We start from the raw sequence: 16579 nt of genomic DNA on the forward strand, positions 1-16579 counted from the left end.
GATTTTTTTGATGTGTTCAGTTTGCAGCATCTTATCGCTGTGGGATAATGCTCTTGTATCCTGTAAAGATTTGTCACTTGTATTGGTTTAATAAAATGCTGAATTGACCAGTAGCCAGGCAGGAAATACAGGCGGGGTGACCAGACTAGGAGAATTCTGGGAAGAAAGGCTCAGTTTGCACTCGCCACTGAGACACAGAGGAAGCAAGATGAAAATGCTGCCCTGAGTAAAGGTACCAAGCCACAAGGCTAAACATACACAAGAATTACAGGTTAGTTTAAGTTGTAAGAGCTAGTTAATAATAAGCCTGGGCTAATAGGCCAACCAGTTTATAATTAATGTAAGCTTCTATGTGTTGGTGGCTGTCGCTCCATTGATGGCTCCTTCAGGAGCAGGCAGGGCAGAGTCTCAGGTGATTACTCCTCCAGGTGCCGTTGGGCCCAAGGCTCAGGTGATCACTCCTCCAGATGCAGATGTAGTCTATAAGGCTCTGGTGCCAGCAGGTCTGTGGCTCCAGTGGTTACTGATTCAGCAGGCGATCTCATACAGAGGATGGCACTGGATGCTGGCTGGGACCCTGGTGTTCTTCCCCGCGGGACTTTTTAATATTGTTTCTGGAAGCCGCTGCTGTTGATGCTCCCAGGCTGCTTCACTCCCTCTCTGATGCTTCCAGGTAGGGGCCAGAGCCACTGCCACTAAGCTCCCTCTCTCTGACATTATGGCCCTGGGCTGGTGTTGCCACTGTGCTTCCTCTCTCGCTGACTCTTCCCTGAAATGTCTAAGTCGGCGTGGGGGGGGGGATCCCAGGCCAGTCATTGAGTTTTTTGTGTTGGCCAACTACAGTTGGACATGAGACCTGCCATTAAGTGTGGTTTGTATACTGAGTGAGACTCCATTGAAGAAAACTAATTCTTCCTTTTCAAATGGTTATCAATTGGAAATGGGTTTTGGTTTATAGACAGGCACATGCGCCCACTTCTGCTCTTAGTGCTAGGACACTATCTGACCTAGAACTGTCCAGCCTCTGTGCATGCTGCCACAGTTTCTCTGAGTTCATATGTGTACCATTCCTGTTGTATCTAGAAGACCTTGTTTCCTTGGTGTCCTCAATGACCTTTGGCTCTTACAATCTTTTCACTTCCTCTTTTTCAGGGTTCCCTGAGTCCATCTGAACAACCACTGGAAGAATCAGAGGACTGAGTGACTGCTGGGAGCATCTAAGGGGAGCAACTGCAGGTAGTGGCATGTGACTGCTGGGAACGACAACAGTGGCTTCCAGCAGTGACTTACAGAAGTAATTGTACGAAGTTACTCTGGCAAAGAACACCCGTGTCTCAGCCAGCATCCACTGCCATTCTCTGTAGGAGATACCTCATCACTGCAGCCACCACCAAAACCTCAGTCCTGCCTGCACTTAGAGAAGTGACCACCAGAACTGTGACCGGAGGAATGATCACTGGAACTATGGCCCCACCTGCACCTCAAGGAGCAACCATCTGAGCCTTGGGCCTGCTTGCACCTGGAGGGGCAATCATTGGAGGCTCTTCTCTGCTTGCACCTGAAGGAGCATTCACCAGAGCCATAGCCCCCAACTACACCAACTGGAGGCAGAGAGACCTTCTGAAACACAGGCTCCATGTATACTGATGGGAGGAAGATACAGGTAGACAACAAGGTAAGAACAACATAAAATGCAATCCGGCACCACCAGAAACTAGTGGTTCTACAACAGCAAGATCTGAACATCCCAACACAGATGAAGCAGAAGGCAAAGACCTTAAAAATAACTTTATGAAGATAACTGAGGCCTTTCAAGAAGAAATAAAAAATTCCCTTAAATAAGTGGAGGAAAAGACAAAAGAATTAGAAGAAATCAACACATCCCTTAAAGAAAACCAAGAAAAAGCAATCAAACAGGTGAAGGAAATGGTTCAAGACTTGAAAACTGAAATAGAGGCAATAAAGAAAACACAAACTGAGGGAATTCTGGAAATGGAAAATTTGGGTAAATGATAAGTTATTTTTCCAATATATTGTGCATTCTAAGAATAGGCCTAACAAGTAACAGAATCCCAACATTGGTTGCGTGAATTGTGGAATGAGGGTTTTGATGATAGAAAAAGCCAAGGAAAAGTCACTATAATTGCCTCTATGTAGGAAAATTTTTAGTAAATCAAAACGAATACTGCATGATGGCTCACATGTGTAAGTCCAGAATTTTGAAGACTGAAGCAGGAGGACCTTCAAGATTTCTCAGCCAGCCTGAGCTACACTGTGAGACCCTGACTGTAGAAACCAAACCAAAACAAACAAGCAAGAAGATTACTGATACTACCAAGTATTTATTATTATTATTATTATTATTATTATTATTATTATTATTATTATTATCTGCTCGTAGGACTGGAGAGGGAAGGGGAGGGAGAGTGGGGGAGTGGGAGGGAAATGGAAGGAAGTGGAAATTTTTAATAAATAAATAAATACATTTAATAAAAAAATACCAATCAAAATTCCCACTTCCTTTTCTCCTCCCACTCCCTCCACACTCCTCTCCCCATCCAATCCTAAGAGAGGGCAAAGCACCCTGCCCTGTGGAAAGTCCAAGGCCCTCCCTACTACATCTAGGTTGAGCAAGGTTTACATCCAAAGAGAATAGGATCCCAAAAAGCCAGTACATGCAGTAGAGACAAATCCCAGTGCCACTGTCATTGGCTCCTCAGTCTACCCCAGCTGTCAACCACATTCAGAGGGACTAGTTTGATCCCATGCTCATTCACTCCCAGTCCAGTAGACGTGGTTAGCTCCCATTAGCGCAGACAAATTGTCTCAGTGGGTGAACCCTTCATGGTCTTGACTTCCTTGCTCATACTCTCACTCCTTCCGCTCTTCAACTGGACTTTGGGATCTTAGTCCAGTGCTCCGATGTGGGTCTCTGCCTCTGTTTCCATCTGTTGTTGGATGAAGGTTCTATGGTGATATTTAAGATAATCATCAATCTGACTACAGGGCAAGGCCAGTTCAGGCACCCTCTCCCCTATTGCTTAGGGTGTTAGCTGGGGTCATCCTTGTGGATTCCTGGGAATTTTTCTAGAGCCAGGTTTCTTGCTAACCCCATAATGACTCCTTCAATCAAGATATCTCTTTCCTTGCTCTCATATCTGTCCTTCCTCCATCTCGACTACCCCATTCCCTCAAGTTCCCCCCAACCCTCCCCTTCTCCCCTCCTCTTTCCCTTCTCCCCATCCTTCTACCTTCCACCCCATGCTCCCAAATTTTGTCAGAAAATCTTGTCTGTTTCCAGTTTCTTTGGGTTCACCTTATTCCTTAGCTTCTCTAGGATCATGAACTATAGGCTCAATGTCCTTTGTTTATGGCTAGTATCTACTAATGAGTTAGTACATACCATATTCATTTTTTGGGTCTGGGTTACCTCACTCAGGATAGTGTTCTCTAATTCCATCAATTTGCATGCAAAATTCAAGATGTCAATGTTTTTTTTTCTCCTGCTGAGTAGTACTCTAATGTGTAGATTGCCACACTTTCTTTTTCCATCTTCAGTTGAGGAGCATCTAGGTTGTTTCCAGGTTCTGGCTATTACAAATAATGCTGCTATGAACATAGTTGAACAAATGCTTTTGTAGTATGATTGAGCATCTTTTGGGTATATTCCCAAGAGTGGTATTGCTGGATCCTGAGGTAGGTTGATTCCCAATTTTCTGAGAAACCGCCATACTGATTTCCAAAGTGGTTGCACAAGTTTGCATTCCCACCAGCAATGGATGAGTGTTTTCCTTACTCCACATACTCTCCAGCATAATCTATCCTTAGTGATGGAGGATTCTCATTGGCTAATAAAGAAAGTGCCTTGGCCAGCCCTTAGGTGGGTGGAGTAGACAGAACAGGAAGAAGGAAGTGAGGTAGATGGCTCAGTCAGATGCCACTCCTCTCCTAAGTGAGATAAATCGCCGTGCCTCTGCTCTCTGGGCCAGACTGCCGAGCCTCTCCTCAGGGAGCCAGATGCGATGAAGCCAGCTACCAGGTCAGACGTGCTGAATCTTTCCGGGTAAGACACCACTTTGTGGTGCTACATAGATTATTAGATATGGGTTAATCAAGATGTGAGTAAGAGGCTGAAACTAATTGGCCAGGCAGTGTTTAAAAGAATACAGTTTCCATGTAATTATTTCGGGTAAAGCTAGCCGGTGGTTGGGCGGCGGGAAGCCGGCCCGCAGCTCCACACTACACCTTAGTGTTTTTTTTTTTTTATCTTAGCCATTCTGGCAGGTGTAAGATGGTATCTCAGAGTTGTTTTGATTTGCATTTCCCTGATAGCTAAGGAAGTTGAACATGTCCTTAAGTATCTTTTGGCCATTTGAAATTCTTCTGTTGAGAATTCTCTGGTTAGTTCAGTATACCATTTTAATTGGGTTATTTATAATCTTAATGTCTAATTTTTTGAGTTCTTTATATATTTTGGAGATCAGTCCTTTGTCTGATGTGGGGTTGGTGAATATCTTTTCCCATTCAGTATGCTGCCTTTTTGTCTTATTGACAGTTTCCTTTGCTTTACAGAAGCTTCTCAGTTTCAGGAGTTCCCATTTATTTATTGTTGCTCTTATTGTCTGTGCTACTGGGGTTATATTTAGAAAGTGGTCTCCTGTGCCCATGCATTGAAGGCTACTTCCCAGTGTTTTTATTTCTTTAGACAGGGTTTCTCTGTAGCTTTGGAACCCTGGCCTCGAACTCACAGAGATCCACCTGCCTCTGCCTTTAAAGTTCTGGCTGCCACCACCACTTGACTTTTTTTGTATTACCAAGTATTTGAAGGAAACATGGAGGGCTGATCCTTGTCTCATCTTATTAACTTCCCCATTTGGCTTTGTACAGAAGGCAGATGGAGTTTGAAGAATGCCAGTTGGTTATCCTAAGTTTAATCAGGTAATCACTCCAGTTGCAGCTTCTTGACTAGAAGTGATTTTATTACTCAAGTTAAAACATCTCCTGGTGTTTGGAATATACCTATTCATCCGGAAAGTTCCTTTTCTCTTGGTCCCTGATAGTAAAGAACATTAGAATAATTTATGTTCAGCTAGCAAGGTCAACAGTACTGTCTCATTCCAAGGGCATGCGTATTCTCTATCCCGTGTCTTGGTCTGGTCTTCAAGGACTTTACTTGCCTTCAGTTCTTGTACGACCCCAGTAGTTTATTATATTGATGATAATGCTGAGAAGACTCAGTGAGCATCCAGTTAGCAACTACTTGAGACTTATATGAGATGCATTTGCATGCCAGAAATTAGGAAATAAATTTGAGCAAATTTAGGGACTTCTGGGCATGGGGGCTTGTCTCTGTCACCCCCACACATAAGAGATGCACGAGGGTTGTGATCTTGGGGTCAGTCAGGACTACAAAGAAAATCCCAAGCTAGCTACATATACATCATGAGACTTGTATCAATAAACAAAACCAAAACCAATTTAGGAGCTTTATGATACAGTAAAATTAATATAGAGCCAATTAAGTGGGAGTATTTTCAAATATACCTTTTGTGTTTTTGTTTTTGCTTTTTTTGAGACAGGGTTTCTCTGTAACAGCTCTTGCTGTCTTGAAACTCACTTTGTACATCAGGCTGGCCTTGAACTCACAGAGATCTATCTTACCTCTGCCTTCTAAGTGCTGGGATTAAAGGTGTGCATCACTTCTCCTGGCTGAAATATACCTTATTATGAGGTTTAATTGTTTTATCTTCCCCTTTCAATGCCCCAAAATGTAGATGACATCTTTTGAGTCTCTTTGAACTTTGGAGGCAACATACTCCCAATTTGAAAATGCTATGTTGAGTCAGGCAGTGGTGGCACACACCTTTAATCCCAGCACTTGGGAGGCAGAGGCAGGAAGATCTCTGTGAGTTTGAGGCCAGCCTGATCTATAAGAGCTATTTCTAGGACAGGCTCCAAAGCTACAGTGAAACCCTTTCTTGAAAATAACAAACAAACAAACAAACAAACAACCCCCCTAGAAAATGCTATTTTGAGCTATTCACTAAGTGATCTAAAATGGTGCTAGTTTTAAGTGGGGCTTTAAAAAATGAGGCTCAAAGACCTGGACAAGCTGTGCTACTATATTCTAGCAGATCCAACAACTCTTAAAGTCCCAATGAGAGATAAGATTGTGGTTTGGAAAGCCAGGCAGTGGCGGTGCAAGCCTTTAATCATAGTCCTTGGGAGGCAGAGGCAGGCAAATCTCTGTGAGTTCGAGGTCAACTTGGTCTACAGAGTGAATTCCAGGACAGTTGGGTCTACACAGAAAAACTCTGTCTCAAAAAACAAAAAGAATAAAAAGAATGCAGTCTGGAATGTTTGGCAGACCTCTCTAGGTGAAGCACTGCACTGACTTTTAGGAATTTGGAGCAAAGCCCTGTGTTTTTGAGAATCAGCTTTTGGGTTGATACTGGGCCTTGGTAGTGACTAGACACAATCCTGAATCACTGAATGGCTTGGGTTACTAATTATGAGCTAGGTACTATTGGCCCACCGAACATAAACCTGCATGCCCAGGAGCACTCCATCATCAAGTGGTAGTAGTCTATAAATCTGAGCAAGCCTTAAAAGCACAAGCTGGGAGAAGTGACCCTAATGCCTATGGTCCCACACCTGAGTTTCTTATGATTAATTAAAAGAGGAATGGAGACTTGGGTCTGATTTACAGATGGTTCTGCATAATATGCAGGCACTGCCTGAAGGTAGACAGTGAGCAGAATGTTGGAAATTGTACCTGATACTTCACTTTGACTTATATGGAGAAATGGTCTGAAGTATCAGTGTATATTCATGGATGGGGGCTAATGGTGTTGGGATTAAGCAAACAACGCCTGCCTTAAGTACTGGCATCTTGTTTCTAGATTCCACTTAAAAGCAGGGTAAAACAAAGTTTGTTTCCAAGCCCTGGGAGAGCTGGGATTCTTCACTAGGGTCATAGGCTTCTTTCTTGACAGATGAGAAATTGCTTGTTACTCATCTCTAGTTCCCCAAACTGCAAAGGAGAAATAAATTTGATTGGTTACATTGTAAAACGTACATCCTGTATTGGTTGACACAGATGTTTGTGGTTTTTCTGCTTAAATACTTGCTGAAATGAATGTCCAGGGACACAGTCAGTTCCCAAGTCTGTATTGTTGTCCCTGGCCAGTCAGTTTTTGCTGCCCCTTCAATAAAGACCTTGATTTGTATGAGCTTTTGTGTGTTTAGGTTGTTTTCGATCTTCGCAGACCCTGCAACAATAGTTTAGATGGATGATGGTCAGAGACTTGGAAGGAACATATCTGGAAAATTGGTAACAAGGAGGTTTGGGGAAAAAGTAAGATCATAGACTGTCCTGAATGGGTAGAAATATAAAGCAATTTGTTTTATATGTGAATTCTAACCAAAAAGTGTCCTCATAAGTGGATTTTTTTGTGATATAACTTTCTGTACACAGCAGTAAGCTATTTTCCTTAGCTACTTCTGTTATCATCCAATGGGCTCATTTGAAAAGTAGCCAGAGTAGTGGGGTTGCCACTTTAGTATAGGTTCAACAACATAGCCTTCAGTTCACCAAGGAAGACTTTGTTGTTTTCACTGCTAAGTCAAAAGCAGAGACCATTGTTGAAACACTCTCTGAACTTGACTTAGCCACACTGATGAATTCAATGTATTTAATCATAGACAGGGTTCTTTGGAAAGCTTATTTCTGGGCTTAAAGTAGCAGTGGAGGATCACCTTTTAGAAATTCCAATTTAGTGTCAGGAGCCCTAGTGCCATAGACAGTATCAGCAAGACTTTGTTAGTTTCAGTTGAGCCATTTCCCATACCCACAAGCATTTTGCATGTTAACTCTTTACTCTTTCTTTTCTTTCACCAATGAAACACCCTGCTAGTGTACCTGACTTACTGTGACAACAAATCTGACCAGCCTCTATTTACATGTCTCAAGGGGTCTTGTGGAGTGATTTACAGTGAGGTATTGTAGGGGAGGCCAGTCAGGATGATGATACTTTGTTGCCTGTTTCTTAGATCCTGAATGAGATAACAACAAGGGTGTTTGGTCATGTGGAGGGGGAACAAAGGGCTGCAGAGCACACACAAGCTCTTTATCACCTGCCAGTGCCTAAGCACACTCCAAATAGAAAATGTTATAGGAGACATGTCTCTACCTCCATTCTTTGTATACCATTTTTTTAATATCTGTCTCTACTGTATCTCAAATTCCTACATCTAAATTTCCCTGATCTGAAAACCAGGGGCTAACTGTCTGAAAAAACTAGAGAATACCAGTTGGCTGACCAATGTTAATCTTAATTCCTTTTTTTCTTCAGTATATATTTAATATATTTAATAACAGTAAAGAACCATCTTTCTTATGATTCTCCTTGTCCTATGTTGAGGAAAAGTCATGAAAGACAATTGGATTACTCACCCATCTTTACTTGGCTTGTGATGGCCAAGGAGTTCTGGACCTTCTTGAGTGAGAACCTATCTGCATAGAACACCAGAGAATCATCTCCTCCAGGACAATCTCAAAAGAATATATTCTCAGATCCCTGTTTGGGTGCCTGGAACACTACTGTAAGGACCAGCCTTCAGCAGCTCAGGAATTAAAGGGGAGCCATGGAGTTGGTGGACTAATTGCTCAATTGGCTTTTCTATCTGTGGGAGTAAACCTTTTCTCTGTGGCTGGTGAGTGGGGCAAAATGTAACTCTCTGGGGCAGGCAAAAAAGTGAAACACACACACATACACATCTTTAGGATCTCTTTATAATCTTTCATCTCTCTATCTTTGTTTTCTCTTTATAGCTTAAATATCCCAGCAAAATCTTTCAAGTGACATAAAAATTACAATGTGGTTACATTCTATTTTTCAAGTGAATGATTATAATGAATACAGAATACAGGTAAAAAACCAACATGTTTCTCATTTCCCTTACATTATTAAACATTTTTCATATTATAATCCCCATGAACCCACATACATACATGTCCAAGTAACTAATTACAGATTAACAAAGTGTAAGTAAACAAGGTAGTTTTCTCAGTCAGTTTTTCTTTACTAGTTCACTACATTTTGTGATTACAAAGAAAGGATTGATCATTTTATTATTTATCTCAAAAAGTAATGTTATAAAATCTAAACTTTTGTATATGAAAAACAGTCAGCTCTACTTTAAATCCCCAGCATTCATATCCACTCATCAACAGTTCTTTTTATCAGGAAACTGAGAGTAGAAATGGGTACTGTTGTGGGCTTGTTGTTGCTGCCTGTTGTGTGATCCCCATTTCCCAGGGGCCAGGGTTGAGAAGACATGGAGGCAATGACACAGACTCTGAGAGATTCCAATACAGAAGCTCTTTACTGTAAAAAGGTTGGGGATTTTTATGGGGTTAGGGAAATTAAGCTGCAGCAGGAACATCTTTGGTTGGTCCTTTTGAAACTGGCAGTTACTGCTGGTGTGTTGTAATTGGCTTGGAGTATGTGTCATTAGTTACTGTGCTTTTGGTCTGCTGACAGGTTGTTTTGGCCAATTTTGCTTATTCATTGTGAATTTGCATGCACTTGCTTGTGCTATTGCCCTGCTTCATCTCACCCTTTTTATTTTATTTTTTTGGGTGACCTAGTGGGAGTTATGGATTTTCAAAACCCCGCCTCAGGGACCCCGTCAACATTTTGGGCTGTGCCTGTCTTAGGCTGGCCTGCTGGACAGGCTCTTACCCATCATTGACTACCAGTTCTCGAAGGGCTGGGTCCCCAGAAGGTTCCAAGAAGTCAAAAGCAAGGGAAGACTTTTAGGAGAACTAAGGCTTTAAAGGTCTCCTGTATTTACATTAGCCAAAAGTGGACCACCTCCCTTCCTCCAGCAAGTGCCAAAGCCATTAACACCTGGAGTGTTGCATTGTTCACCCACTGCTGTTAGGATCTTAACTGTAGGAGACACTTAAGCAGAAAAATTAGAGCCACCCCCCATAAGGCACCATGCCACAAGCTTAGAGGAGTCTAGCAGGGATTTTATGTGATCCCATACTTAGACAAAGAATGTGGCATACAAATACAATGGTTCAACTTGTGTCAAGTTAAGATGCGTAGATTGTGATTAAGGGTTTATAGCCAGCCAAAGATAAACCAGGTAAAAGCTTGTGCAAATTTTTAGGGGACAAAGGAAATTGCTGATGAAGGAGCCTAGCCTGTTGCAGCAAAGGCAAGGACACTGTCATAGTCATAATTAGGTGGTCTACTCTGTGATTGCCTGTTGCTAACATTCCTGTCATATGAGACCTGATATGGGATATGTGCCAGGGTGTCCTCTGGACTGTAATAAGTCTTGAATAGTTTGCATAGTTTTAGAGATAGAATCCTTTTGAGACTTTAATTTTGCAAAAGATAGTATTTTGCATGCTCATGTGGCATAGTGACTATCTGAGAAAATATTTACTGGTTTTGATTGGGTCATTTCCAATACCTTAATGACTATCAATAACTCCTCTAGTTGTTCTGATTAAGGATTTAATTGGGAATAGGACCTTTCCTTATGATTAACTCCCATTATTAGTAACCCAAATTAGTTTTATTGGCATCTGTAAAGGCTATTGTGGCCTTGGTGTTGTATGAAGATTACTTGGTTGTTCTGGCCACTCAGACCTGAAATAACAACACAGAAACTGTATTAATTAAATCATTGGTTGGCCTATTAATTCTAGGTACTTTTTAAATTTATTGATTTTTATTGAGCTCTACATTTTTTCTCTGCTTTCCTCTCTGCCTCGCCCCTCCCCTTCAACCCTCTCCCATGGTCCCCATGCTCCCAATTTACTCAGGAGCTTTTGTCTTTTTCTACTTCCCATGTAGATAAGATCTATGTATGTCTCTCTTAGGGTCCTTATTGTTGTCTAGGTTCTCTGGGATTATGATTTGTAGGCTGGTTTTCTTTGCTTTATGTTTAAAAACCATTTATGAGTGAGTACATGTGATAATTGTCTTTCTGGGTCCGGGTTACCTCAGTCAAAATGATGTTTTCTAGTTCCATCCATTTTCTTGCAAATTTCAAGATGTTATTAATTTTTTTTCTGCTGTGTAGTACTCCATTGTGTAAATGTACTACATTTTCCTTATCCATTCTTTGGTCAAGGGGCATTTAGGTTGTTTCCAGGTTCTGGCTATGACAAACAATGATGCTATGAACATAGTTGAGCACATGTCCTTGTGGCATGATTAAGCATCCTTTGCATATATACCCAAAAGTGGTATTGCTGGGTCTTGAGGAAGGTTGTTTCCTAATTTTCTGAGAAATTGCCATACAGATATCCAAAGGGGCTGTACAAGCTTGCACTCCCACCATCAATGGAGGAGTGTTTCCTTTACCCCACAACATCTCCAGCATAAGTTGTCATCAGTGTTTTTGATCTTGGTCATCCTTACAGGTTTAAGATGGAATCTCAGAGTTGTTTTGATTTGCATTTCTCTGATGGCTAAGGATGTCGAACATTTCCTTAAGCGTCTTTCAGCCATTTTGGATTTCTCTGTTGAGGTCTGTACTCCGTTTTTTATTGGATTACTTGTTCTTTTGATGACCAATTTCTTGAGTTCTTTGTATATTTTGGAGATCAGACCTCTGTCTGATGTAGGGTTGGTGAAGATCTTTTCCAATTCTGTTGGCTGTTGTTTTGTCTTGAAGTGCATCGGTTGTCTTCAGAATGTACTCTGTAGGGCCTTCTACCTTAAGCACAAACGTTTTCTCCCTGTCAGGCATCTCTAGGGACATGGCTGTGCACAGTGTTAGTAGAACAGGGAATGCTGAGTTGGGGCCGGGATGCCTTGGGTGATATGAAGAATTCCAAGCGACTTCCTCTTCCTTCTTCACTTTGAAGCAGTAGGTGACACTTCCCCCACTAAGGCTGCCCTCCTCCCCCTGAGGTCAGCCCAGTCGCCCCTCCTCCATGACCCACTCCTGCTGGGTCAGGGGCAGCTTCTTCAGACCCCATAAAACTGAGCAGCTCTTCTCTCTGTACCATTCCTGCTCTGTCTTTCAAGGTTTATCCTCTATGACCCAGTCTCAGCCTCTCAAAGTAATGAGTTCATCTCTCCCCAGGGAATGTGCCATCACTAGCCAATCCCCTACCACCTGTCCCAGCACCACCAGAGGAGTTGGAGTTCCTGTTTCCACCTAGGACTGGAAGGTCTGTTGTGGTTTCCAGAGGCGCTGCTGGGAAGTATCAATGGCCTCTCACCACTGCAGAATGCCTCATACAAAATCTCTGTCTGAGCGATCCTCTTAATGTAGGGAAAAGTGTTTCTTGAGCCTTGGCTTTGAAGATGTTGTAGAGGAGGAAGAGACTGAGGAAGGAAGGGGGCCAGCTAGGCTCTAAGAAGATCTAGATGGGCCCAACACAGTCAGGGGACCGCCCATCCTGCAGCTGTCAAAGGATAAGCCATGTGGTGGTACAATCTCCACACCAGGCCTCAATGGGGTCAAGACAGATGGGGAGAATGAGCCCGCGGCCAGGGCCACTTCAGCTTCGAAGTGCTGTAGGAATAGCTCAGTAAAACAACCAGAAAAGGCGGCTTCTGCTTCAGGCTTTGCATACTGTGGGTGGGAGGCCAAGTAGAGGCGAAAATGGTGGGCAAGATCCAGGGCAGCAGCCCTTGCATGGGACTCACAGAACTCTTGCCAGCTGCGGGGAGGGGGTGGTGGCAGCACTGGTGGAGAAGGGAAGGTCCCATCCCCTGGGGAAGGGGCACCATTCATGATAGGCCCCAGGAGGAGCCTGTGAGGTGGGGCAGCAAAGAAGAAAACAGTCAGAAGACTCGGGATGAGCAGCAGCAACTGCATCTCTGTTCCTGCACTCAGCTCCAGGGTCAAGCTAGTGGAAGTAGCTGCTGTCTAAGGAAAACGTTCCAATCCCGGAAGAGAAAGGGTATTCAACCACAATCCAATGGCCAAAACCTTTCTGTGAATTAAGAAACCAGCTCTTAACTGGTGGTCACGTAACTGGATTAGTTGAGAAGAGAGACTAGTGTGGACTGTTGGACTTCCTCCACTGTGGTTTGTTAGGCCCTTGGCTGTATGCTTATACAGTGTCTCAGGGTGAAAAGGACCTGTCGGAGGGTCTTTATTGGCTCTACCTCTTGTGTGGTCAGCCCTTATGTGGAGGTACTGGGGCAAACAGAGTCACGATAGAGAGTTCCTAACCAGGGGGACAAACAGCTGAATGAAAAGAAAATGTGGGGATAGGAAAGAAAGCCCCAACTCACCACAGGTTTAGAAAACAAAAATAGGGGTCAACTTACTGAAAACAGCTGAAGGGGGTGAACTCAAGATGCCAGCAGAGAGTCAGGACAGGGACAGCAGTGGGGGCAGCAAGCAAGAAAGAAAAATGCCTGAAAGATGGTAAGGAGGACCGAAAAAATGAGCAAAAGGTAAAGTTCCATCCTCGTTAGGTGCCAGTTGTTGTGGGCTTGTTACTGCTGCCTGTTGTGTGATCCCTGTTTTCTGGGAGGCAGGGGGTGAGAAGACGCAGAGGCAATGGCACAGACTCCTAGAGATTCCAATACAAAAACTCTTCACTGTAAAAAGGTTGGGAGTTTTTTTTTATGGGATTAGGGAAACTAAACTGCTGCAGGAACATTTTTTTGGTTCCTTTTGAAACTGGCAGTCACTGCTGGTGTGTTGTGATTGGCTAGGACATTAGTTACTATGCCTTTGGTCTGCTGACAGGCTGTTTTGGCCAATTTTGCTTATTCATTGTGAGTTTGCATGGGCTTGCTTGTGCTTGTGCTATTGCCCTGCCTCAGGGTACAAGTAATTGATAATTATCTTTGATCACTAACCCATTCTAGCAAGAAAAGAACATCAGCCAGCAATACCCAGGCTGCCATTGTTTTTGTTCCCTGACCCCAATGAGTTCCTTACTCAAATGTTAAGTGTGTTTCTAAAGTTTAAATTGTTCCCCAAGATTTTGTACCTCAAAGCCATTGATAAAAACATCTTAACTTAGCCTTCAGTCATTATTTAAAGCTTTGTTTTAGCAATAATGCACACTGAAACTCATGAACACATCTCCCAACATTAGGATTAAAAGGACTTGATCTAGCCTTGCTTCTAGGACTCCGTTGTTTTCCTTAATCATTAACCTAAACCACGGTCTTTATGGCTCCTCAGGAGAAATTCATAAGTTATAGATGCATGATACTTCCTTGTTTTTATTTTCAATTCTTTACAGTCCCTGGTTCATCAGGGGTGGGGCCAACACTATATCCTGCCTTTACCTATATTAATTTTCCCACGAAACTAACCTCTATTATAATCCCTTCCTATATTTGTTAAAAACCTCTAACCATCACAATTCTATTTAAATTAACACTATTCTTGTATAACATCACTGCTTCAGTTAAAGAGTACAACTTAAAAGGAAATCATCTTCATAATATGCCATAGGTAAACATGCGCAGTAGAATGGGATATTTCCATGAGATAATCACACTATACTGAAGGCAGTGGGGATCTCCCACACCCATTCACACCATGCCAGATAGCAGAGAAAAATGGCAGTGGCAAACATGTAAAGGCACAGCAGTAGTAAGAGACATCCTGGAGCCAAAGCCCTCAGGGCCTTGCTTATCTGGGATTCACCCATCCGTGCCTTGCATTCTGGAGAGCTGCACTCCTGAAGTCAATGCCACCTGCTGCTCCTCTGACATGGCCGCCGGCAGCTTAATATGCTCTAGATCAGTGTCCACTGTACAGTGCTCTTTCCCTTATATTCAGGATTCATAGATGTAGGAATCGAGGAGCAGAAAGGGGACTAGCAGAAAAGGAAAAGAGTGGCAAGAGATTAAAAACACAATGGAATTTGAGCAAGACCCATAATATACAATCTGAAATTGAACATATTCTAATAAAAAGAAAATGAGAATGCCATTATTTGATGTTTTCTTTTTATCCTTAAGCTAATTTTAATTTAATTTTATGGCGAGAGAAAGAGAGAGAGAGAGAGAGAGAGAGAGAGAGAGAGAGAGAGAGAGAGCTAGTTCACACATGCCACAGAACATGCAGAATGTGGAGATCAGAAAACAACTTTGGGAAGCCAATTTTCTCCTTCCATGGTGATGGTGGCCATTACGAAAAGAACTAGGTCATCAGGCTTACTCTGTAAGTGTTTTTACCCACTGAGCTATTTCTCATGGACCTGTAGCTAATCTGTAGCTAATGTTTTGCTTCCTGCCTCTGTGAATGTATTAAACAAAGTCCTCTAGAGGAGCAGGATCAATGGGATGGATATATATATATATATATATATATATATATATATATGTGTGTGTGTGTGTGTGTGTGTGTGTGTGTGTGTGTGTGTGTGTGTTATTAGATTGGTTTACATCATACAGACTCAGTAATTCAACAATGGCTTTCTACATGCCAGAGAGCCTGAGAACCTAGTAGCTGTTTAGCCTATGATGCTGCATGCCTCAGTAGTCTCAATCTGGCACCAAAGATTTGAGAGATTTCTGGAGAATTTCTGGTCTTCAGTCTCTGTTGGAAGGCTGGGATGTGATATCAGCAAAAGATGGTGGCAGTGGCCGTGGCAATGGAGTTAGGTGTCAGTGCTGTCAATGGCAGCAGTAGCAAGTAGCAACAATGATGATAGACTACTCAGCACCAAGATGTGAAGGTAGTCAGGCAAGCAACAACACATTTCCCTTAGACCTCTTAAGGGAGGGAGGGAAAGAGGGAAAGAAGGAGTGAGGGAGAGATAGTAGCTGCCTCTTTGAGAGGGAGATGGAAAAAGGAAGGGACTCGGGCTGCAAGCAGGAAGGAAGATCTGCCTGTCTCAGTGGATGGGGGAGGGAGTGGGCATGGCTTGTCTCTTAAAGAGACAGGACAGATCATTACATTCCCATCTCTTTTTTATAAAAAAAAAGGCAGGAAGTTAGGCACCACAGGTAAAGGGAATTGGGGTGGTGGATTCTTAAGACTGCTTCCTGCTTATTTATGGGCATCATCTTTGGGAGGCAGAACCTGAGAAATCTGGGTGCTGGTCACATCCTGGGGTAGCTGGTCTCTTTGCTCTTGTCTGGTGTTTGTGGTATAGAAATGTCTGGTGTCTCTTACACCTGTTTAAGGTATTGGCAGAACAGAGGACAAAGTTAAGTTAAGGAAAAAAGTTTTAGGACCAAAGAATTGAGAGGGATGTATCTGACCTGTTTAAGGTGGATCCTTCAATTCGGCTCCCTGGAACTCACAAGAATTTTTTGGGTTTGTGAAAACAGAAGTTTTAGACATATCCATTGTATAAACAGTAGCATATTTATCTCAGAATGACTGTGACAGATATTTTTGTACAACAAAAAGTGTTTTTAAGACTATGAAAGGCAGCGGGAGAGAGAAATTTGATAGTGTGCACTTGTCCTCACACCTTTATAACTTGTAGGTCTTGTATTTGTATTTTACTGAAATTTGTTTGGTGAGGTTGTCCTTTTAAACTGACAAAACCTCTCAACTGCCAAACTGCATCAGAGATCTTTGAGAAAAATGAAATTTTACTTGAGTTATTGAT

The 16579-nt window shown here is 42.6% G+C and overlaps 1 pseudogene; it reads right to left on the reverse strand.

Annotated features, from left to right (window-relative positions):
* Positions 1–1123: 1123 nt before the first annotated feature.
* Positions 1124–12774, reverse strand: LOC119804308 (annotated as a pseudogene).
* Positions 12775–16579: the final 3805 nt, after the last annotated feature.

Source organism: Arvicola amphibius, chromosome X (assembly GCF_903992535.2).
Source record: "Arvicola amphibius chromosome X, mArvAmp1.2, whole genome shotgun sequence".
NCBI lineage: Eukaryota > Metazoa > Chordata > Mammalia > Rodentia > Cricetidae > Arvicola > Arvicola amphibius.